The sequence below is a fragment of the Lagopus muta genome, chromosome 5 (genome assembly GCF_023343835.1).
Source record: "Lagopus muta isolate bLagMut1 chromosome 5, bLagMut1 primary, whole genome shotgun sequence".
Lineage (NCBI taxonomy): Eukaryota > Metazoa > Chordata > Aves > Galliformes > Phasianidae > Lagopus > Lagopus muta.
The window spans coordinates 17,460,726-17,483,635 of record NC_064437.1 but is presented as its reverse complement, the minus strand read 5'-3'; the positions used below and the strand labels follow the sequence as shown (position 1 = coordinate 17,483,635).

General features: G+C 39.1%; 1 long non-coding RNA gene across 14 annotated transcripts in view; it reads left to right on the top strand.

The window, feature by feature from the left end:
- The window catches only part of LOC125692854 (uncharacterized), a 44,331-nt gene that overhangs the window by 347 nt on the left and 21,074 nt on the right, over positions 1 to 22,910 (top strand). For 11 of the 14 annotated variants that reach the window (XR_007376868.1, XR_007376875.1, XR_007376870.1 and 8 more), the window contains exon 1: positions 123 to 279. The exons of 1 other annotated variant lie outside the window; for it this stretch is intronic. This is a non-coding gene — a long non-coding RNA (uncharacterized LOC125692854). 2 more of the 14 variants (XR_007376863.1, XR_007376865.1) reach the window with 2 other exon arrangements.

The window sequence follows — 22,910 nt, the reverse complement described above, 5'->3', positions numbered from 1 at the left end:
GAGTGGAAGAGGCGGTGGCGGGAGGGCCCGACAGCCGGGACGGGGCGGGATGCGGCGGGACCGGGGCGGAGCGCGTGCCGCGGGCGGGCGGGGACGGGGCGTCCCTGTAGAGGTGGGTGGAAGGTGGGGGCCGCTCAAAACGCCCGTACGTGATTTCGTGGAGGTATGGGGGTGACGGCTGCGTATGACCGGGTCTCTCCGAGATCACTGTGGTCTCGGCCACCCGCTGGTATCTGCTCACCGGGGGTGCTGGGTGAAAGCGGTGGTCTCTGCAAAATGGTGAGTCCTGTGTTGAGCTTAGGAGAAGCAGCCACCGGTTTGTTTCCTGGGAAGTCTTAGGGAGTGTTTCAGTACGGACTGTGTGCCCGGGTTTTATTCCCCTGCTCCGGGCCCGTTTCGCTGTTGCAAGCCCAGCTGGAAAGCAAAACTTATTCCTGGACCCTCACGTGCTCTGGATGGCCTTTCTGTTGGTGGCCGGTCTGGGGTCCGGTCCTCAACCTGATGACAGAATTGGAGTTGACTTTGGCTTTTGCTTAGACACGTTAGCACCATGTCACATGAGAAGGAGTGTGGGCTCAGCCTAAAGTGAGGGGGAACTCTGCTGTGAATTCCTTTGCAGGTCCTCCAGCAGGCAGGCTGTACAGTGTACTGCCCCTTGGTTCTCAATCTGTCAAATTAGAAAGGGCAAAACCCATAATGAAATGAAGGTCTTTCCGAAGCCACTCATTTGCGTAACACCCGGAGCAGTTGGTGAGGACATTCATGTCGGGCTTCTCAATGGAGTGTTGAGCTACAGATTTAAACAGAGGGAAAATGAACACTGAATATTCACTGAACCGTGTTAAGGAGAAAGAGGGTATGCATATGTATTTAATGTATAGCAAGACACTTTGATGTTTGAAGGGGAAAAAAGAAAAGAGAACAAACATCAGCCGGAGCGCAGCGTGCTGCCGGTAGAGCCCCGCGGAGAGCTGCGCGCTCGCAGGCGGCCGCCACCAGGGGGAGCTACAGCTGTGCTCCGCCCGGCTCCGCGCCGTGCGGCCGCGCTCCCACCGCCTGCCCGCCTGTCTCCTGCAGTCCGTGCTGCTCCTTCCCGGCCTCCGGCTGTCCTCGTGTACCAGCTGCTGATTGGAAACCGGTATCGCGAGGTTACTTCCCTTTCTAATCGGTTCTTCGTACGTCGGCAGTAAGAGGGGGGCAGTCTTCTGACTGCTGATCCGCAGAGGTGATGGATGAGCATTGTGCCCTCTCTGGGTTTGTTTTTATTCCTCTGTTTTTAAGTGCCAGAGACATGCCGTGTTTCTGAATGAAGCACCCGCGGCCTGTAAAATGCCATGTTTTTTATGTGTTTGTATTTAAATTCAGGTGTTATACTCGTGAGGCAGTAATGGAATAAAAGGAAACTTAGCAAGGACCAGAAATGCAGACAGCACGCGTTAGGGATGATAAATAAGGGACAGCAGTCAAAAAAAGTATAAAACTGATCTACTGCAGTCTTGAATACTAAGGCTGTCATCTCTCTCATACTAATTTTTCAAAGTTTTACCATTCTCTTGGGTTCTTTATTTCTGTTGGAGAACATACTTTAATTGGATTTTTTTTTCTTTTTATAGTTTTTTATTATCTCATTAATCAAGCTTAACAATTTTTAGATTGCTCAGCGGTGGTACTTTGCTTTCTGTGCTTTATATTTGAGGTACCAGTCTGTGCAAAAAAGGTATTCATTGTCCTTTGCTCTGGGAAAAATTGGCATATAAGAGTCCCTTGGAATTTCAGTCATCACCAGAAGCTGTGCTGGAACGCAGCAGGAAACTTTCCTATCCTCACTGGCACCTGCCTGTCCCATGCCTACCCCAGCTGTGCCTAACTGATGGGAGGGCACAGGGAACCCAGCTGTGGCTTCGGGACATCCTCTCTTCCCCAACAAGGCCCAGCTACCAGCATTTCCCTGCCCTGCAGGATTTAGCAAACAGAGCTCTTTACAGACTCAGGAATTCGTCACCAATTTTCTGGCATAGGAGCAGAGACAACTGTAAACAGCTGAGTATTTGAGACACTGTGGGAGCACAAACACAGAGTTACACCTAGCAGAAGCTATTCACAGGTTTCTCTTGCGCTATTTCAAAAGTCCATTGCTGTAGATCTTGGGTTTCTGTGTGCACGTATGTGCTGGGGATGTGCATGTGTAACTACAAATATTCTTCCCTGAGTTAGGTCTTGGTAATAAAGATCAGTATGTCAGAAGTCTTCATGCCGTGAATGTTACTGCCACACTAGCTATTGTACTGAGACCATACTTAGAAATATTTTTGCAAGGAAATGTTATACGTTGTAAAATGTGGTGTTTTCTAAGTAACTGTTCAGTTGCTGTGAACTTCTGTGAAGTGTTCCAGGCCCTCCTACTGGGGAACACTGGGTGCAGCACTCGCATGTGCAGGGGCTGTGCTGCAGTTGCCTCCAACTTTTATTTATACAGTTAAGCCTGAAAAGCTGTTTTGTATTACAAAATTGTCAGTGTTGCATTGCTTGCATTTCCCCTTTTTCCTTGCTAAGAGTGTTGATCCTCGCTAGTAATCCCTTCCAGAGTTGCTTTTTCCTGAACAAATTAAATTTACAAACACCGAAGCAGAACCGAGCTGTTCCTTTGCTCTCATGTGCAGGCTGCATGTGATCCCTTTAGGGCACAATACCACTTTGAATACTTAATGTTGACTTGTCGAGTTTCACCAAATGCACAGTGATATGGATGGGATTAAATCCTGTTTGATTTCCTGTCCTCCCTAGCCAGGCAGTGGGGGGTGCAGGGGGCTCACAGTGTTTTACACTGTTCCACCACTGAAGTGCAAATAATAAGCATATTAGTGAATCTGCTGACATCCAACACCTTGGCACAAATCAGAACAGTTTTCCAGATCTAAAATGCATTGTCAAGTAGAATTCTTGTCAGGGTTATCTAATGTATAAGCAGAAGTCATTACGTTTACACCCAGAAGATAGTTTGATGGTGAATTAAGGGCTGACCTTCCTATCATACTCTTTATTAGAGCAGGCTTTACTGTAAGCTCCATATAATGGCTCAAAATCAGGTTAACTCTTTGTGTGCCACGCCTGAACTGGTGGCAGAGTCAGAGTGTTAAAGCTCTTGGGTAAGATGTGCGTGGCTTTGCTTTCCAACTGCGTGCTGTGCTGAGGCTGAAAGGTAACTCTTGCTCTTCTATTGCCTTCTTGTTGTTGCTACTATGCTAAGAATAGGAGGTACTTTTATCGATGTATTGTAAAATGCTTCTGTTGGTGGGTGAATGCCAGGCTTGTTTATTTCAGAGACCATCAAACGGTCTTTGTTTTCTGACTACCCAAAGGAAATTACAGTGTAGTGTTCTCATAATCATGTTATCTTTTTTTATAGTTGCAGATCAGTTTTATGACATTGTAGATGCACAAAGCCCTGATCGATACCTAGAGACTTGCTATACTTTTAAGTTATGTGACTCTGCCAAATTTTAGACATAAAAATATTCCAGGTAAAGCATTATTGGGTTTTGTAATTTTTTTACCACATCTAAAAACAGTTGCTGAGCTTCATTGGATGTGAAAGCATTGATTTTTTTGGTAATACTTTGAACTGCTGTCAGAGTCAGTCTGTTCTGATGTAGCATTATCTCTTCTGTTGAAGGAATAGTTTCATTTTTCCAAATAATTGCTGTTCTTCTCATTTTTGATGAATAGTGTGTTTAGCAATCTATATTTTATGGCGTGAAATATTGGAGTGCCTCTGAGTCTGAAAGTATCCAAGAAATATATTAATACTTAACATACCTCTGAAGGTTTATCAGATTAATTTGATAAATGTATTGAAGTTCTTATCTTACTTTTCCTGATGTCGAGTTTGGGAGCTCTGAACTTTTGGTAGAAGGAAGGAGATTAACACTGGGCCTCTGTATTGCCTGTTTATGACCAGGTGTGGTCCTGTCTGCTAAATAACTGGAAATAAATGACAGCAACTGATAGGAATGTTACGCATTTACAGATGTCTGCTTGTAACTGAAGTTGAAGAATGAAATATCTGAGCTGTTGCAGTGCAGTCCACATGCTCTGCAAGTGCTCTGCAAATGCTCTGCAAGCCTGTGTGATCTGTGGCGAGAATCTCTTGGTGTGGAAATGGGCTGAGCAAATTGATCTGGGTGTTGTGTCACGGGGCCAGTAGGCCTGACGGAATGCTGGCAATCTGCTACAGAAGTCTTTTTGGCTAGAAATAGATGGAGAATTCACTGCCTGTACTGGCCTCACCGTCTGGCACAGTCAGCCAAGAGCTGGGTAGCAGTGCAGCCACCAGCTGTTGCCAGGGGCCCCGAGGTGCACAGGCACCCATGGCAATGCACCCTGCTACTGCAGCCAGGGAAGCTTCTCAGCCTTCTATGGGCACAATTTGCTTGTGCTTGGGCAGCTAAATCCTGGGTGCTGTGTTATTGTAAAGGGCGGTGTCTCAGGGTCATTCTTGGTAAAGTATGTCCCTTTTTGTTCTACGGAGATCGGAAAATGTAAAAAACTATTAATGCAGAGGAGAAAGTATAGTTCTGGATGGTGGATTGTGGCTGAGAGGAAAGAATGCAAGCAATGCAGCCACAGAGAGGGATTTTAAAGCATATATGTGAGACTGCCAAAATGAAAATTGCAGCCGAAAGAAGTGAGCCAGCAGTCTAACTACAATCGATATCTAGATTAAGTAAACAATTACAGCCTGCCAGGGAAACTGAAGTGTCTTCAGGTGTAAATTCTGGTTTATTTAGTTTATTTACCTTTTTTGCCATTTATGAAGAGTGGGGTTTCTTTTATTTACATCTTTTTGCAGCCTGCAAGGTAAAGGCAGTGTCAGTTTGTTACTTATTCCTTGTAAAGAAATGATACCGGCCAGTTAATAGTTGAAGTTATTTTGAAAATCTGACTACCAGAAAGTTACAGAAGTGACCAAAACAAGTATGTCTGAGTCGATACAGTTAGAGAATGTTGGAGAAGCAGGCATGGGAATAAATAAAACATGTAATTGGGTAATATTAGAGTACTTCATAATGCTGACCTTGCCCAGCGTAGACCCTAGAGTGGAAACAGTTGTGTTTGCAACATTTTAGAAGTTTTCTCACCAAATATTAAGATGTGGAAAAGCTCTTGCATGATAACTTGGCAGTTGGTCCACCAGAATATAATTTCTCTCCTTGCAAGGTTTGCAGTAATGTTGTTAAATAGCTCAACGTTGTTTTAATGCCATTAAAAGATATACCTAACTCCAAAACAGAGCCAAGACAGATTTGTACGTGTAAGAATATTTCTTACGTTCCAGCTCAATCCCTCACCAGGAAAACATGAAGCCAGTAGCATAGTAGGCAACTGTTCTACCGTAATTCCCTTATTTTGTATTTAAGTTTGCCAAAATAGCTTCATGCTTTAAAAATATCAGTTGGTCCTTGTGGACAGAGAAGCGTCAGAACAAATGAAGTACAAAGACCAGCTACTCCCTGGTCTGTCACCACTGTGTGTGTTGCTTAGGATTAGCTGAGGCACGTGATGTATCTGGGGGGGAATGCCATATATTGAGATGTAGCAGAGCACACAAGAAAACAGAAAAGAAGGCTTCACTAATTTTGTAGCCACATGAAGAAAATTCTTTCATTTTATTTTCTCTCAGCATGGTGGTTTTACTGTGAAGAATTTGGGAGACTTTCTGTCAAGTACTGAGAGGCACCGGTGCCAAATGCTAGAAAAGAGTAGCCGAGGAAACAAGTTAAATGTCAAGGTTTTATGCCAAGGCATCATCCAGGATTCAGTGTGACTTTGGACAGCATGGTCAGACTGCAGCTGCAAGAGCTGTAGACCAGATCAGAAAGGAAATGTTTCAATAGATGCAATTTATGGTAGTGGTGCAAGCAGTCGTATGCTTTCTACAGCTTGCTCTGATTTACTAGATGTCAGCAGTTTTTGACTGGGCCCCATAGATGTGAAGGGCCAGATTTTCCTGTTTCTTACAGGGGAAATAATGGAATTAGATGCATATTTTCTTCAACTGATTTTGTACTTAGGGATGATGTGGTGGCAGAGCATTTGAGATGTTGACCCGGTAGATTTGCAAGAGAACTTGTGTTTTCAGTGAGATTTGTGGATGGACTGCAGTGCCAAAGTACTGTGTTCTGGTGGGCTGCAGCCAGCTCTGTAGCTCTGCAGCATTGCCACTTATTTTCCACAGATAGAAAAAGTAAAAGCTCTTAAGCAAGACGAAATTGCAGGGAAGAGTGGGTGCACCTCTCAGCTCCTATGAGTTAAATCCCTGCTATGTTGGATGAACTTGTACACGTATGAAAGGTCTCTTCTGTATTCACCTTTCTGAGAAGCATTTGCTGGATGGGTGCTGTGGGAAGAGGAAGGAAGAGGTAGAGCTAGAGAGGTCAGTTCTTCTTTCTGTAGGTGTATCATTGTGCTTTCCTTATCTGTAAATTAAAGCTGCATGTTTTTTGTTTGACTTCACTGAACTTCTAAATCCAAAACAGACAATATGTGTTTTTTTTTCTGTGTGCTATCACATAAGACAGCAAATGAATATCTACTAGACTGCAGCCTGTGGCCAAATGTGCTACAGGAGTTGATTAGATGTTCTGTAGGAATTCCTATTTAAATTGACTTAATGATTTGTACTACCAAATTTCACATTTCTATTTTGTATATGAAGCAGGCTAGAATTTAAGGCCAGTAACTGTTCTTGTTCTTGTGTGACATACATGAGGAAAACAGATATTTATTAAGCACAGCAATGAGCAGAGAGTAATTGGTGGAAAGGGTTCATTTTCCTTATACGTTTCTAAGGGGAATTCTGGGTTTGCTTAGTGGAGAGCTCCACTTTATATGTTCTGGCTTCTCTAGAACTGATAAGCAAGTTCTGCTGATGCAGCACTCAGTGGCCAAGCGTAGGAAAACAATCACAGGTAAACTTGTCAGTTTGTGAATCAGCTGGGAATTGCTTCGACTTTTTATTGGGTTATAATAGCTGAGAAGTGTCTTCACCTGAATTTGCACCTCTGTGCTTAAGAAAGCCATTGTGTCTGCCAGAAGGAGTTATGTGAAATATAGAAGACTTCCATTTGGTTCCTGCTCCACCAAAGTATCTCCTGTAATTCTTAGTAAGCCCCATGGTTTCTATCTGAGGATAAGAATAAGGCAACTCAAGCTGGTTTGGGTATCATGCTGGAGCACTAGAAGGCCATCCTGGCATTCAGCTATCTTCTCTGCTTGATAAGAGCTATCAGATAGATTGGAACAAATCTCTTTAGCCATCTCTGTGCCTTCTTAGGGTTTAGGAGCAACCTCTGACAAGATTCCTATGCTATAGTAGAACCAATGCAAATTTAATCATAAAGCAATGAAGAAATTGGCCTGAGGTTCCCTTGGGAACATGCGACTGATATGTGAATGCCTTTTGCCTTTATCCTTGGATTTACCTGCACACCTGAATGCAGACATCTGCCTATAGATGCGGGGAAAGGAGGAGAAAGGAGATAGCCAAAACAAGGATGATAGCCATTAATTTAAATCCAGCTGAAAAAGTCTGAATAATCCTTTGGGTACTCGTCCTATTAAGAAAGTATGATCTATTGAATAAAGCATTCCTTCTCATTATTTTTGTAGTATGGAAAAGCAGGTAATATACAGTTCAGTACAGAAACTGAAGGAATGAGTCACCAGTAAAAGTATGGCCTGAAATGTGAATAGCTTTAAAACAAAATTATGCCCATTTAAAAATGAATCAGACAATTTTTAGGTAACTGACATTTGAGAGGAATGGATACAAATAATCTCAGGATTGATCAAAAGGTAAATAATGAAATATACTGCTTCATAGTAAGGAAGCTGAAAGTAAGGAAATAGCATTGGTAAACTGCCTTTGGAGATTGAGATTGACATAATTGGTAAAATGAGCCTGAAACTGAGAAATGGGAGTTAAGACAGCTTTTTGAACTGCCAAACCTACCTCTAGTAAACAAAAAGGTGAGTTCAGATGTATTCCAGTGCTGAAGGAGCTAACTGCACATGGAAGCTTGGAGAGCAAGAAGAGAAGAGAATGGCATGGATAGCACTGGTTGGGGAGGCCAGTATAATCCAGCTCCTGCGGTTTCCATGGATGGATTCCTTGTTCTGTCATTCCTGCACTGATGGGTGCACCCACAAGTGATAAGTGCCACCAGTGCATGTGGCATCTCTGCAGCTGAGCAGAAGGAGCCATTGTATGTCTGGGAGGGCAGTGTTGGATGTTTGGAGAGACAAGTGCTTGCACAAGCCAGGTCTGTGCTTCAGGCTGTAGTTAGGTTCTGTAACCAGCAGAAGGATTTTGAGTAATCTGGATAAAATTTGTTTATGATCAGGAAAGAGTAATTTAAATGTTTTTATGCAAATATGATGAGCTGGAGCAGCAAAATGCAGGGTGTTAGAAGGATTGGAAAAAGAGAGAGGGAAAACAGATCCCCATATGAATGGAACGTAGCAATCAAAGGATAGCATGTTAATTTTACAGTAGGTTAAAGAGTAACTAGTGTAGCTATTCTGTTTGAATGAAAAGCACTTCAAAATCAGAGAAGGATGGCTAGTAAAATTCTACTAATCTTGTGAGTCTGTAGGATATTCTTGGATTGGATTTAGTTACCAAAAGGAATCTTTTTAAAGCACTCCATGTTTTAATGTTTTATGCGTGGTTAAAGCATTAAATGCGACCAGCAGTTGTGACCAAATGGTTGGGCAGCCTTACACGTGGGAGTACTTAACTTCTTCAGGGTAGCTGGGAGAACAAACACTAATAATACTATTAATGTTTGTTTATTTCTAAATAAGAAATAAGACATAATTTCTAAAAATAAATATTACTATTTATTTCTGCTGGAAATAGCTGACTGACTTTGCTGTTCTGGGTGTTGTGGTTTGTTGTTTTTTTTTTTTTGGCACTCTTCTAATTAGAGGCCAACTTTAACATTTCACTTAAGTAATGAAGATACTGTAGATGAACTGATTTAGGAATGTATTTTTTGTGATTCAGATAAAGTTAAATGATAGGATTAAGACCAGTAGGTCTGTAGCTGAGGATTTCAGATGGATTTGGAAGATTAAATCCACCTAGACAGCTCAGAAATATCTGAAACTTTCTTACTGAGAAGTTTGAAAACTATATAGAGTTAATACCCAAAAAAAAAAAAAAAAAAGGAAGCATTGTAGAAAAAAATTCTTAACTGGACAAATGGCTATATAATAAAAATAAATGAACTGAATAAAATGAAGATTGCAAAAAAAGTCTGACAGCAAATAGATCTATGCGAAATAGGTAAAGAAGCATAGGAATAAGATGAATTGAAAAAGCAACAAGCATCAAGCAGAACTAGACCTTATCCTGGATGTTGAGCATGATAAAATTACCAGCCTTAAGTAAGCGCTCACAGAAACAAACTACTAGGAAGTGCATAGGAGCACTGTTCAGAAGCTGAGACCTAAAGAGTAAGAAAATACTTTATTCTGTCCTCCGGAGCTGATGATATTGACTTCGGTAGAAAATGGAAGTTGCCTAACAGGAATGTGTCCACAGACCTTAAAATAAGAAATCATTGCAAGATGAGCTACAAAATGTGAAAATTTGGGCATAGTGAGGGCAGTGATCAACTGTTTCCTGGCCAGAAAGAAGAAGGGGCTGGCTTGTGAACTCTCCTACCTGATATATGATATGTATATCAAATAAACAGTGGTTAAAGGAGAAGGAAATGTGGTCTAGGTGGTTATAGGTCTTTAGTCTGATCTTGAGGTCTTAAAACAAATTTTGAAAGGAATTCTTCCTATTCCACCAAAAGCATAGATTTTTTTTTAGATAAATTTCTTCCTATTTTACCACACCTGTGGGCTCAAACACTTCTGATAAGATTGTACTTTGAGGTAATACTGGGCATCTTTTTTAAAGTGTTTGTGCGTGGATCAGTGTAGCACTACTCCTTAACTCCATGCCCATAACTTAGTTTGGTACAGAACAGGCAGATCAAGATTTGTACAAGCATGGATTTAAATTTTTTACTTTCTCGTTGAGCACCCAGAACTGAATTATGGAACACAGATGATGGAGTTTCTGTGAGATTCTCTTCTAGCTGATATGGAAACAGCTAGCTCTACAAAATGATCTGAACTTTCTTCTGCAGAGTGATTGAGAGATTACCAAGAAAGCATTTGAATCTACAAAGATTTTCCTGTAAGAGTTGAGCTCGCTAGGCACATTTTTGTTCTGGAAAGTAAGTGCTTTAAGCCTTGTGCTGGCACTAAGCATATGTTAAGTTGTAAACAGCAAATTGTTTAGAGGAAAAAAAAATTTTATTTTAGCAATGCTATTGTAAATGAGGTGTAAAACCACAGCAGACCTTCTCCAGAAATGTTCCCTAAAAAAAGAAATTCTTTCCTGACTATCAGAACTAACATTTGACTGGAAGCATCCTAAATACCTCATTCTCTGTACTAAATCTACAGGCACTGCATGAAAAAATGGACAGTTAAAGACTTCAGCCAGATACCAGAACACAAGTGACTCTTACATTTCATGATGAGTGCTCTTCCAGGCCTTTTGGGATAGTCCACTGGGCTGAGGCCTGAGCAGTTCTTCATGGAATTGAGATGAAAAATGTGGGGCATTTTTAGAACACGAGTTGTTTTACTGTTAAAATTAGTGTTTACAGTCCTTATCACTGTTGAAAATAGAGCTGGCAGAGGATTGTGCAATGAATAAGTTTAGGCAATGCTGATAAATTAGAAATAAAACCTGGGAGTAGAAGTTGTTCATAGAAGCTTTTTAATCTTCCCATTTCCCCAAAATTAAATATCAAATTGCTGGTAACTCTTGGCATCCTTTGCAGATATGGAGTTCAGATACACTCATCAGAAGTGCTTATCATTAGAAGGAGTGATCGTGTCATCTGCAGTAGAATCATTCCACACCGTTGGTGTTTCTTGGCAGAACGACAAGTTTTAACTTGACATTGTGTAACCCCTGGGAAAGAAAGTGAGTCCTACCTTTCCGTGAATAATTCATCAGTAAGGCAAAACACTGACTATTCCAGAGAAGTAATCCTTTCTTTCTGGGGAAAGGAGAGGGGTACTAAGACCACTTATTTTATTTTATCTTTTTATTTTTTTATTTTTTAGTGTATGTAAATTAATCCATATTGTTTTCCAAGGGTTTCTGGAGCCAACCAGCTTTCTGAGAATGTAGGATTGTTTGGAATTAAATAAAAATGCTGGTAAGGCAGTCTTTCTCTCAGAAATCCAGCCAAGTAGCTGTTTAGTTAAAATGTGCTAGAGAATAATTTCTAATGACAGCGTTATACTGACATTATTAGCCATGGCATACAGACCACATATTTAATACCTGCCAGACCTGAAATTGTCCAACGCCTTTTTTCTGGAAAATGTTGTCTTTTGTATTTGCTCAAACGCTGACGAACTCAACATTCACAGGTGTGATTAAAGGAGCAGTGAAATATTTACAGTAAGTCATTTTGTCCTATTTTTAACTTAGAAAAATTCTGGGTTTTCCATTCAGCTGGATGAACATCCCTATTGCAAATAACAAGCTTAGAAAGCATAAGTTGAAACATAAGACCCAGTATAATATATTTTTCTTATTTCAGGTAAGCCATTCTTAGGTCTCCTCTTTGAAGGCTCTTCCATTGCAATTTTTTTTTTTTTTTTCACAAAATTGTATCAGTAGCAGATGTTCACTTTATTCTTTTCTTATTCACTTCTAATATGTATTTTTCATGCCTTCTAGAAAAGGTTGGATATCATTTTAAAGCATGTTCTTGATAACAGGCAGGCAAGAGCTGGATGAGCCGTTCCTTTATTCATATGTGCAATATCTTGGGTATTCGAAGGGCTCTTTAGTGATCCCTTCCTCTAAGAAGCTCAAATAATTCCTGGTATTTTATTAATCTGTCAGAGCAAGGGTTGCTTCTGAATTTATCTTGGTATTTCTGTCTGAAACTGCTGTGCAGCCTATGCTTCAAATTGCCAGCATTAAATCAACATAGTTTTCCTCCTCATTCTTCATCAATTTGTCATATAGATAAGCCCACTACCTGCACAAGCAATCTTCCATTATCCACTGTTCTTGCTGGTTTCTTCCATATACTTCCATCAACACCCACAGAGGCTTTTTACTCTCAAATATATTCTGTCTTTTTCTCTTTAGGTTTTTTAACTCCACTGCTTAAGATGATGTCTGCTGATAGCTAATGACTCTAAAAATTGAGCGTGTCATATGACTTATTTTCTCAGTGATATAGCTAGGTGGTTTGGACTTTAGTCTCTTGACATCATATAAAGGAAATAGGAAAAGAAATCTAAGTCATTTTTAAAAATGCACAAGAGTAAAAATGTGTCTTGGTGACTTTTGTTATTTATTTTTCTTTATGGTAACTGTAGCATCCACATTTCTAGTTACTGAAACTGTACACACTGAAAATTTACCTAAGTAAATAAATACACATTACCCCCCCCCTTATGAACTAGGAAGGAAGTGTCCTTCGTGATCAGGTTTTCATCCCCATGAAGTTTAATCATTATTCAGATTCCTGTTTTGTCATGTATTTGCTTGTTCTTAATTGTGCTTCTGTGATATGTGTAAATGTAGCCTCCATAACTCAGATTTTTTATTTGCATCATAAAATGGTAAAGAATTTTTAACACCAGTATTACAACTGAGCACTGTGTTTGAGAATATCATGCCTCATTTTTCTCCATGCTGTACCGGCAGTGGAGTGCTATTGTCCATCCTGATTATTTCACTGTATCAATTAGGCAGCCAAGGAAGGAAGAAGAAAAACAGCTGATATAGATTAGGTGACCTGTTGCAGATCACAACACACAACTTTGACAGCATGAGAAGGAGGTACACAGCCAAACGTACCAAGTTTGGAGTCATCAGAAATGTAACCCTCATTTTTAGGAATAGGTGGAAGGTTTAAAATTGACTTGAATTTTGTTTTTATCCCATTTCTGCTTCTCTGCGTAAATAACCATTTCCAGCAGCTATTGTAAACCTCATTGAAATGTTTTTTAAAAAATAATACTTTTTAATTATCATAGTAATTTTTTTAAGTGTTTAAAAAAAAAAAAAAGCATAGGAAGAAAATCTCTGCAAGAACTGCTTTTCCTTCCTTAGAGCACAAGCACAAGTCAGATGGGGCATATGCTTTTCAGAGCGTGTAACCTCCAAGTGTGGGCATGCTGGATACCAAAAAAAGAGCTGCTAGACTTTTTACAAGGAATAGATTTCTTTGCAGAAGAAAAGATTAGCAAAATCATCAAAACACCTGAAGAAAAATAAATTCATAAATAAAGCAAATGGGGGGCAACTCTAGAAATGTCTGTAATTGTATAGAGTGTTTGCACATAAATACTTTAAAGGAGATATTTCCTCTTTCAGAACAGACAGAAGCTGCTGATTCCCTCTGCTTCCTTATTGCTGTTGCGGGTGCCCCAGGCTTTTTCCTCTAGTGCAGCTGTGCTCTGCTGAAATAAATGGCACTTCCTGGGGGCTGCATCTTTAGTTACTGGTACAAGAGTCACTATAATGTGCACTGAGATATTTCAATAATGCTTTCAAATGACTATTAAAACACAACTCTGAATAATAAAATCGCATGGTTGCAGACAGAGCTACCAGTGACACAGCTACCTACAAATTATTTCCTTCAAAGAGGAGCTAGTAGAAAAATTGTACAGCAGCATGGAAAAGCATAAAAGCCCAGATGCGCAGTGATGTGGTCTCACTGCTGGCTGCCTCTTCTTCCCAGCTCCCTCCCTCTTCTTTGTTTTGATTTACAGTCTTCAAAGTATGGAGTTCTCACAGCTCAGCTCATCTATTGCCTCTCATTAAGGGGAATAATCATTTGTGCCTAGCAGTACGAAGTCTGGAAAAGCAAATTCATAACATACCAATGTCTTCAAGCTGATCCAAGTTATTTCCTATACAAAGTGAAATGATACTGAAGAACTGTAGCAAAGAGTTTCCTTCTCTATCCTAACATCCAGCTGCAAATGGATCACACTGAAGTTGTTTTTGATGCAGCAGGTTGTTGGCTTCTCAGGGCTGGGACACACAGGGCTCATCTGCCAGGGGCTTTGCAGCAGCTGAGGCTGTTGATTTTAAAAGCATCTGGGAACACATTGCCTGGCTCTGAGCACTTTGTATGTCCAGTAGGATACCAGTGTATTAAGGCAGCAATATTATGAGTGGAGAGAAATGCACACCTCTTAGGGCAATTAAATAGGTCTTAAAGTTCTGATGGATGCTTGGAAACAGTCCCACAGCAGCTAACACTGTCTGGCCATGGGCTTTTTTCCTTATCATTTTTTATTTTACTTTTGCTAATTCTACCCTTAAATACATCTCACACTTTGACACTTCTATTTTTTTTTAATCTGAGCAGTTAGGCTTGTCATCCTGGGTCCATGAAGGTAACGGAAGTGGTATCTATAATGTGGACAGGAAGATATAACGCTTCAAACACCAGCGTATTTTCCAAGCAGACTCTATATTCACAAAATGTTAGAATTTAGGCTCTTTCCAATAACAACCAGGACCACCTCATTAAATGCCATGTTCTAGAACCGTAGAATCACCAAGGTTGGAAAAGCCCTCTAAGATTATCCACTCCAACTGTCCACCTTGGAGACCCTTTCCCAGCCAGTCCTCTTCATTCAGCTGTCCCTTAAAGAGAAAGCAGATACAGGTCTTAAGTTATTTCCTCTCTGCATGAAAGTAATTTCTGTTTCACTCTTCAGTGTACATTTCCCAGAGTATGTAATATCTGCTTAAGTATACCAAGACCACAGATTTGTACTGTGTTGTTTGTGTGGTTCGTAACATTTGCCCAATGGTTAAATCTTCTGAATTCTCTCTCTTTTTTTTTTTTTTTTTTTTAATAATAGGATTTCAGTCTCATCTTGCATTTTAGATAATTTATTTTTTCATCAGAACTGTCAAAATTTGTACTAGGTACTTTGGCACTTTGCCTATTTAATGGCTAGTTTATTTAGGAACAATTCGAGTTATCTCCTATATATTTCCAGCATGTTTCAGACAACAATCTCCACACTATTTGAAAAATCAGTAATTGAAACATGAACTATGTGCTACTTTGATAGAAAGTATTTTCTGGTTTTGTTTTCTGCTTGGGGAGGAATCAAATTCCAGCCAGCGTGGTCATTTATTCTCCCTCCGTATTTTATTTCTGGTAGCTTGTTCTACGTAACTGAAGAGTGGTGTTAAAGCCTCATGAACACATCCAGATACCTTTACATGTACATGCTCTGCAGATATGTAGAGTTACCAGAATGAAATATTTTTAATTTAAAGGATTTAAATTTCTTTAAAGCTTGGATAGGATTTTGAAGTGTCAGAGAAGAAATGTCTGCATTTACCTTCAACTGATCCTATGCAATAGTAGAAGGAAATGATCCTCATAAAGATGTCTGGAAAAAATAGTTTCTTTGATTCTTTAGTAGCTTAAATGCATCACTTAATTTCACCTGTCTCTGTGTATTTGTGCTTGTGAATACAGCAGGATTAACATGTTTGGGAAAGTTAAGAGCTGCTGTAAAAAAGACAGTGGATAGTTACTCAAATTCAGCATAATTGAGATTAGAGATGCAAACAACTGCTCTTGGTATTGATAGCTGTACCTGATGTTCTTTTGATGATTTGTGTCATTTTTGAAAATACATGATTTTCAAGATGAAGCCTTTTATTGAGCTGTCAAAATCTTACAGTTCAGATTTCAGAAATAATCAAATTACACCTTATATACTTAACTAAAGAGACCGAAGTGCTTTTCACATGCAGCATTGCACTCAGCACAAAAACAAATGCTAATGTGACTATCTGTACAGGACCAAACTTTAACTGAGATCTGGGGTGTTGCCATGGCAATTCCAATTGTTGGAAAAAAAAATCCCTTTTGTGCTTCATTCTGACATTATATTGCAAAATGATGATTATGAAGAAACACGCAACTCAAAAGGGGAAAATTCTCCTTTTGAAGACGTAAAACATACTTTCTATCCCATTTACTTTTTGTGAAACTCTAAGTATGTGCTCAGATTGCTATAAGCTCTGTTTTTTAAAGATTCAGATACATTTTTATTTTTCACAAATTGCCATAAAATATAACACAGAATGTTATTCCTTCCAAATGTAATAATCTACAACATAGGAAACTCCAAGACATATATGTCATTTCCTATGCAAAATATCAATTTCTATTACGTTATACTGCAGACATGGACTTTTCTGTTACTGAACAATGCTGTCTGCATTAGCTGAAACGAATACGAAACTTGCCTATGTTATTTATCATCTATATAAAGTATAATCAGAATAGCTTGTAACAGTCAATAGATTAGTCATTTCTGTTTCTAGTTATAAAACTGTTTTTCTACCGATACATCTCACTATGAGAAAATTGATATGGCTATTACCTATTCCTTGCTAAATCGATATAAAACAAGCTTTGCATTAAAAATAAAAAAATAAAAACAAGCAAAACAACCAAACACACACACACACAAAACCCAAAGCACAGGAATGCTTCAAAAGAGAAACAAATGAAAGGATACGGATAGGATTTGGTTTGCACTGCAGATCTGCACTGAAGTTTACTATGCATTCCTTTATGTGGGGAATGCATAAAATGGAAACATTTCCAGAAGAGAATTAATTCTTGCAGTGCTGCATTGCTGCTTTATAAATAAATCATTGTCCTTTCTCTATTGATCACTGGAACAATCCAGTCGAAGAATGCTGACTTAGTGAAGCCCTTATTGGTGTGTTGGATTGAGAGAAAAATCCTGGTAAGTGGACCCAGCAGTGGAGAAGAGGGAAAAGCCCACACTGGGTTGAGATCAGGTTTGATACATTAAACCTGGCCGTTGATTTATTTCTTACCCCCAAAAAACCTTGACAAAGAAGCTGATTTCTACCATGTCTTTCTTTCTTTCTTTCTTTTCATAATATCATTGATCGGGGGAGTACTAAATACAACATGGTCGCAATTGATTAATGCTGAAGATCTGTGTATAATATATTCTGAATTTTTTTTGTGGAACATAACAACACATTCCAAATGTAATCCAGACTTTTTATGATCTCAATAATATTTTTGTGTCAAGAAATAAGGGTTCAATTCTTTCAGGAAAATGTTAGGTTAGTTAGTAGACTCGTCTGGAAAAAAACAGTGCAAACTGCAAACTGAGGTGAAATCTGAATTTTGTTTGGTTATCTTAAAGATCACAGCTTGCCAGTCTGACAACTTTGTGATGTCAGATTGTCCTGATTTGTCAAGATCACTAGTATCAGGCCCCAAGGCTTTTCTGGGAGGAAGAATAACCTGTTACAGAAATAAGCTGAGAAATACTTTTTCTATGTGTCTGTATGTTATCAGTATTGCATTTTAAAGGTCTATAACTAACAGAACACAGCTTTTAGCAAATCCTGTAGGAGGTGTCCCTCTCAAAACTACACTCACAATGTCATTTCATTATCCAGAAATTTTAGCAAGTTCTAGAATATACATTTCTTCTTTTTGATGCAGTGTGATCTACCATTAGATATGGAACTGTGTTGATGGCAGATTGTTCAGGGACGTGGTGGTGCATAGGTTTTCAGGCGTGTTGTTATCACATTACTTTTTTCTGTTTCCCATCAGTTACAAAACACTTCCAGGATGCAGGTTTGTGAAATACAATTATTTATTCCGCTGTGTGTTTTGTCTCAAATGTGGCAATTGGAAGCAGCACATGCTAACAGCATCCTCCCCCAGTGCAGGCTGGCTGGGTGCTAAAAAACACAGTATTAGCAAGCTTTCTTGGATACAACAGGGGCACATGGTGTCAAGCAGAAGAACTCAATGTGAGGGACTGCAAACCTGAGCCAGGAGGTGAGCTGAACCCTGTGATGAGGGGTAGCTGGGGCACGCCAGGGCCGCTCTCTGCTGTACACCCCCAGCTGGCCCCAAACTTCCCCAACCTGAGCAGTAAATCTGGAGGCAGAGGAACAAACCAAGCCTGCCTTGTTGCTGTCATGGCAGAAGCACCTGGCACAGCCCTTGCATTCAGTGATGGGTAGCATAGGCGTGCCCTGCCTTTTCCCAGTGCCCAAGTATTGGTCCTTCTGTGCCTCTTGTCAGCGTGCTGAGATACCTGCCACCATATTGGATGGAATAAGTGGTGATTTACTTAGCTATATGAAACAATGCAATCTTTTAAACAAACAGACGAGCACAGCATTGTTACCTATTTATTGACCGTCCCCATCTTCCAGCTGAAGCGGGGAGTCTGACCGCTGACCACTAGATGACACTGTTGTATAACGCCGTGCTCAGCATTAATGGCTTTAACAATAACTAATTTACTTAGGGAACACGTATGTGTATAATTAGGAGTCATCAATGTCTTTCTTTTAAAATAAAATAAGTTTACCATACCCAATTAGATATTTCTTAAAAGATGAATTTCATTCTAATTGAGTAAAGCTATGCTACTGGTTTAAAATATAGCAAAGGATGTATTTGTATCTACTTTCACAGTTTCCATGTATTTTTAGTTCTTGCAATAAATGGATCTGATTGCACCATTTAAATCGATGCTCTCTCAAACTGGTATGACATAAATGATTGTTCTGTCACTGGGATTTTACTGCCATTGTTTTCTGCATGTGAGGTTTGTTAGTGATCTCTCTCTTAAATCTCATTCTGTCTTTCCCCCTCCTCCCGAGTATGATCTTGAATCTGCATGTTCTTTCCATCAAAACTGAAGTAATCTATTTAAAGAGCCAACAACTGCCACCCTGCAGGACTAGAGCCTGGCCACAGGCTTCCAGGCAGCACCCGTCAGCAATCCCCGGCGAATGAATGAGCTCCAAAATGTCCGTTGTGTGAAGGGTTTCTTTAGAAGCTCAGATTTCCTTTAGCTGAGTGTTGCCCATGGAAAATCTGGTTTGTACAGACGTCAGACTAAATTCAGCCTAGGTGAAATGCAAATTTGGTGCTTTTCTATAGGAAAATTGCCTTTAAGCTTTTGTGTGAACTCAGAAGGATCAGCTAGACAGTGCCACACCCAGTGCGGGCAAGGCTTACATCCCTGCCCAAGGAAATTTTAATGTCAGAATTTGCTTTACCAGGTGAGTTCTGAATATCCCCACCAAACGCCGTGTCACTGTTCATATTGGGGCTGTGCTCTCTTTACGGTTTCTTCAGGTCAGTAGGAGGTTTGATACAGGTGATGTTCCCATCAGCCGTGGTGACTCCAGGCAGGACACCACTGCTTTCGCCTTATGGCTGTTCCTGTCATTCCATTCCTGCGGCTGCTTGAGCAGAGCTTGTCTATTAAATCTTGATGGCATTTTTGAAATTAATTTCAATGATTTTCTGGAAAAAAAAGCTACTCCCGCAACAAAATAATGACAAAGTCATCTTAGAATAATTTTCAGAAGGTGGTTTGTAACTACGCAGTACCTCAGAAGTTTTGACTATTATCCTATTTGTGCAATGGTTTTTCTGCTATCTCTGTATCTCACATGCAAGATTAAGGGCTATTATATTAAGTCACATTTCTGTCTTATTTATTGAAGTGTTGTTTCGCTAAATAAGGCAGCAATGATTTGAGCTGGCTAAAAACCTGCTTGAAAATTATCTTTCAGCAAAAGGTTTTCAACAAGCTCTATTTTTGAAGCTAAAGTACTTGAATTCCCAATGACCAAATTCATTAAAATATAAATTAGCCTAAAGAAACAGATGAATTACAATGGAGTATTTGCATATCATAGTTGGTGTGAATGTAACAGTTTCTTCATGTAGACTAACAGCTACTACAATCTTCAGAGCCTCAGGGTTGAGTAAATGGCTACGGGGAGAATAAGGAAGGAAAGTGGACAAGGGTGGAAGCTATTTGTACTGAAGAATATTGCATAATTTTGCAGTCAGAATTAAAGCCTGTTTTAAAGCAGGTTCCTCAACTAAGGTGTATCTTATCTAATCAGTCAGCATCAGAAGTATATGCATGTCACAGTGTTCCAACACAGAAGGAAATTCAAGGAAATAAATGTCATGTTTTGATTGTATTTTCAGAATTGTAGGTAATTAGTGATTATTGCAAAACAGGAGAATGTGATCTGAGAAATAAAGGTGAAGAGCAATCAGGCTGGATGGAATTACAATGCCTTATCTCTGGGGAGGTAAATGATCCAATTGTGGTAAAGACCTTTGCATCTGCAAAAGGCAGGAATAGAAATTACTCATAAAGTTTGACCTGTTGTTCTGTAAGTAATATAGGAGGGACTCTAACAAAGAGTATCATGTCAATTCTTTCTAATAAATGAGGCTGAACTGAAAGAGTGGCTTCTGATGTTTCTCTGATCTGTACCAAATATCTGCTCTATGCCTTCATGTGTATTTCTGTGAATTGCTGATGCACTTGGCCAGTGAGTTTTCTGCGACTTCAAAGCCAAACCTTTCACTTTGCTTTGTATAAAACATGCCCAGAAGCTGGGCACTGAAAAAGAGTAAGTAGGGAGAAAAATATTGATTTTAGATGTTAGGATAATCTAACAAAAATGGTTCCACCTAAAAAAAGAAAAAAAAAAAAAAGAAGAAAGAAAAAAAGAAAAAAGCCCATCTCTACTTCATTTTGGATTTCTTAGCTTTGGTTTTGTGCCCAGAGTTTCAAGGGAACTCTTTTGTAGGGAAAGAACTAGCTCCATATAAATGCAAACAATAACTACGAATATTGCATCTATGACTTCTACACTGTACAGCAATACTGGAGAATACACTCTTAAAAGACATTTTTTCACATTGTTTTCTGTGAGAAAGGATGAAGAAGGGCATAGTTAGTCTTCAAGAATGACTGGCATCGCGTTCATCACTGGCATTTCGGAAGGGGTTTTGTCTGATGTGGTAGAGCACAAGCCTGATTAGCTCTAACATAATTACCTTTGTTAGCTTTTGTGATGTAACTCAATGTATGTCATTGTGCATCACTTTGATGAAATAATGTTGCGAAGAAAGCTGAAATTGCCAAGTAACCCCAGACATATGGTCCCCTTATAAAAAATGACTAAGGTATTTTGAAGCCTACAAGTCAGTACACCTTTATACTTCTAAATCATCTAGAATATCTTTGAAAATGCAACCTTTAATACAGTCCCAGCTTTCTAAACAGCTTGAGGAGTCATCCCAAAATTTCAAGATAAATTTAAAGTCAAGAAAAATGAGGAATGGCCGAGTTCATTCAAACTGAGAAATAATAAATCATAAGATGTGAAGAAGGGAAAGTTCCAGGTCTAAAGCTTTTCAAAACAATGTGATTTTAAAATTTTGTCACACGATTGTCATAGAGCAAGTCACACGAGCGACTTGAAACGTGTAAGTAATCTGATAGGTATTACTATTATTGCTCCTTAGGAAAGTGTTTCAACAATGAAGTGACTGGCAACCTTTTACATTTGTTGTCTAAAATACTTTCCACCATTTTCTTGATTTTGTCAAAGTTTTCATGGATGAAAGAATTCTTAATATTCAACTTTGCAGTATTTGAAACCAACTCAGATCATTTTATTAGAGATTTATAAATTTTATTTAAACCGAATCCAAGGAAATGGGGAAAAATATTGCAGATGAATAATTTTTTAGGGATTGGGAAGAAGTAAAGAAGTGTTTGGTATCAGAGCATATAAATAGTTCTAGCTGACAGCAGAACAATAACTTCAGAAGATCACAGATTATTCTCAGCTTTTAATAAAAAAGAAACGAGATTTATTCAATTTGAAGATAAGAAATTATGGCTCAATTCTGCTCTTTAAGCATTTTCCAGATAATTTTAACTATTGATTTCAGTGTTTCTGGTCCCGATTTGCACTAATAAAAACGAGGTGCAAATGAGTGCTGATGAGTCTCTACTGAAGTTAAAGGAATAGTTGAAAATGTCTATGAATATTCATTACAATTCAGGAATGAACTCCAAATTGATCATGTCTATGACTTCTGGTGAATTTGCTGTCTGTGAGCATATAAGCACTTGAAATTAACTTTCATGAATATTTGCAAAGACAAATTTTCAATTAGACTTTTCAGATACAGAAAATAAATGCTTAGCAACAAATTCTTAGAATTGTGAGATTTGAATTTCACACCATGTTGCATATCTGAAGGACACAAGGAAGGTTTTGTCTGTGTGGAGACCATCGATGAACCCTTACTTTGTTAACTGTGGGAATCATCAAGGAGAAGAAACAAATGAGAAGAACAAATGTAAGAAGATAAGAAACAGTGTGGATTTCTATTTCAGGATTTTCTTTTTTTAATGTATTGAACACTGTAGTTGAGCATGAAGTGAATCTTAGAATCTGGCTTCTCCTCATTTGTGCTGTCAGGAAATTGTCACCAGTATTTTCCATGACTACGTCCAGTCAAAATCATTTTAAGAAAGTAGTTGGGTGTTTTTAACTGCTTAATACACAGGAGTCATGATAGAGTGGAGAGGCTGATAATTTGAAGTAGCTTAGAAAAAGCACTATGCATGTGATCATTTGACTCCAAAATGAGATCTGTGGTTTCTATAAGTTTCTTTTAACTTGTAAGAAGCTCTAAATCCAATAAGATGTTTATATAAAATAGTTCTTGTCGTATATCAAGTTTAAGCATGATCTTGTGATCTTGAGTGTGTTGTGGCTTGCAGGATGACCTGCAAAAAATATTCATATTAAGGAGTACAATAGAAGGGACAGTTGAGGAATTCTTCTGTGACAAGGGGGAGAAACCTGTCAGTGTGTGAGTACAAGGACAGGACGTGTCCTGTGT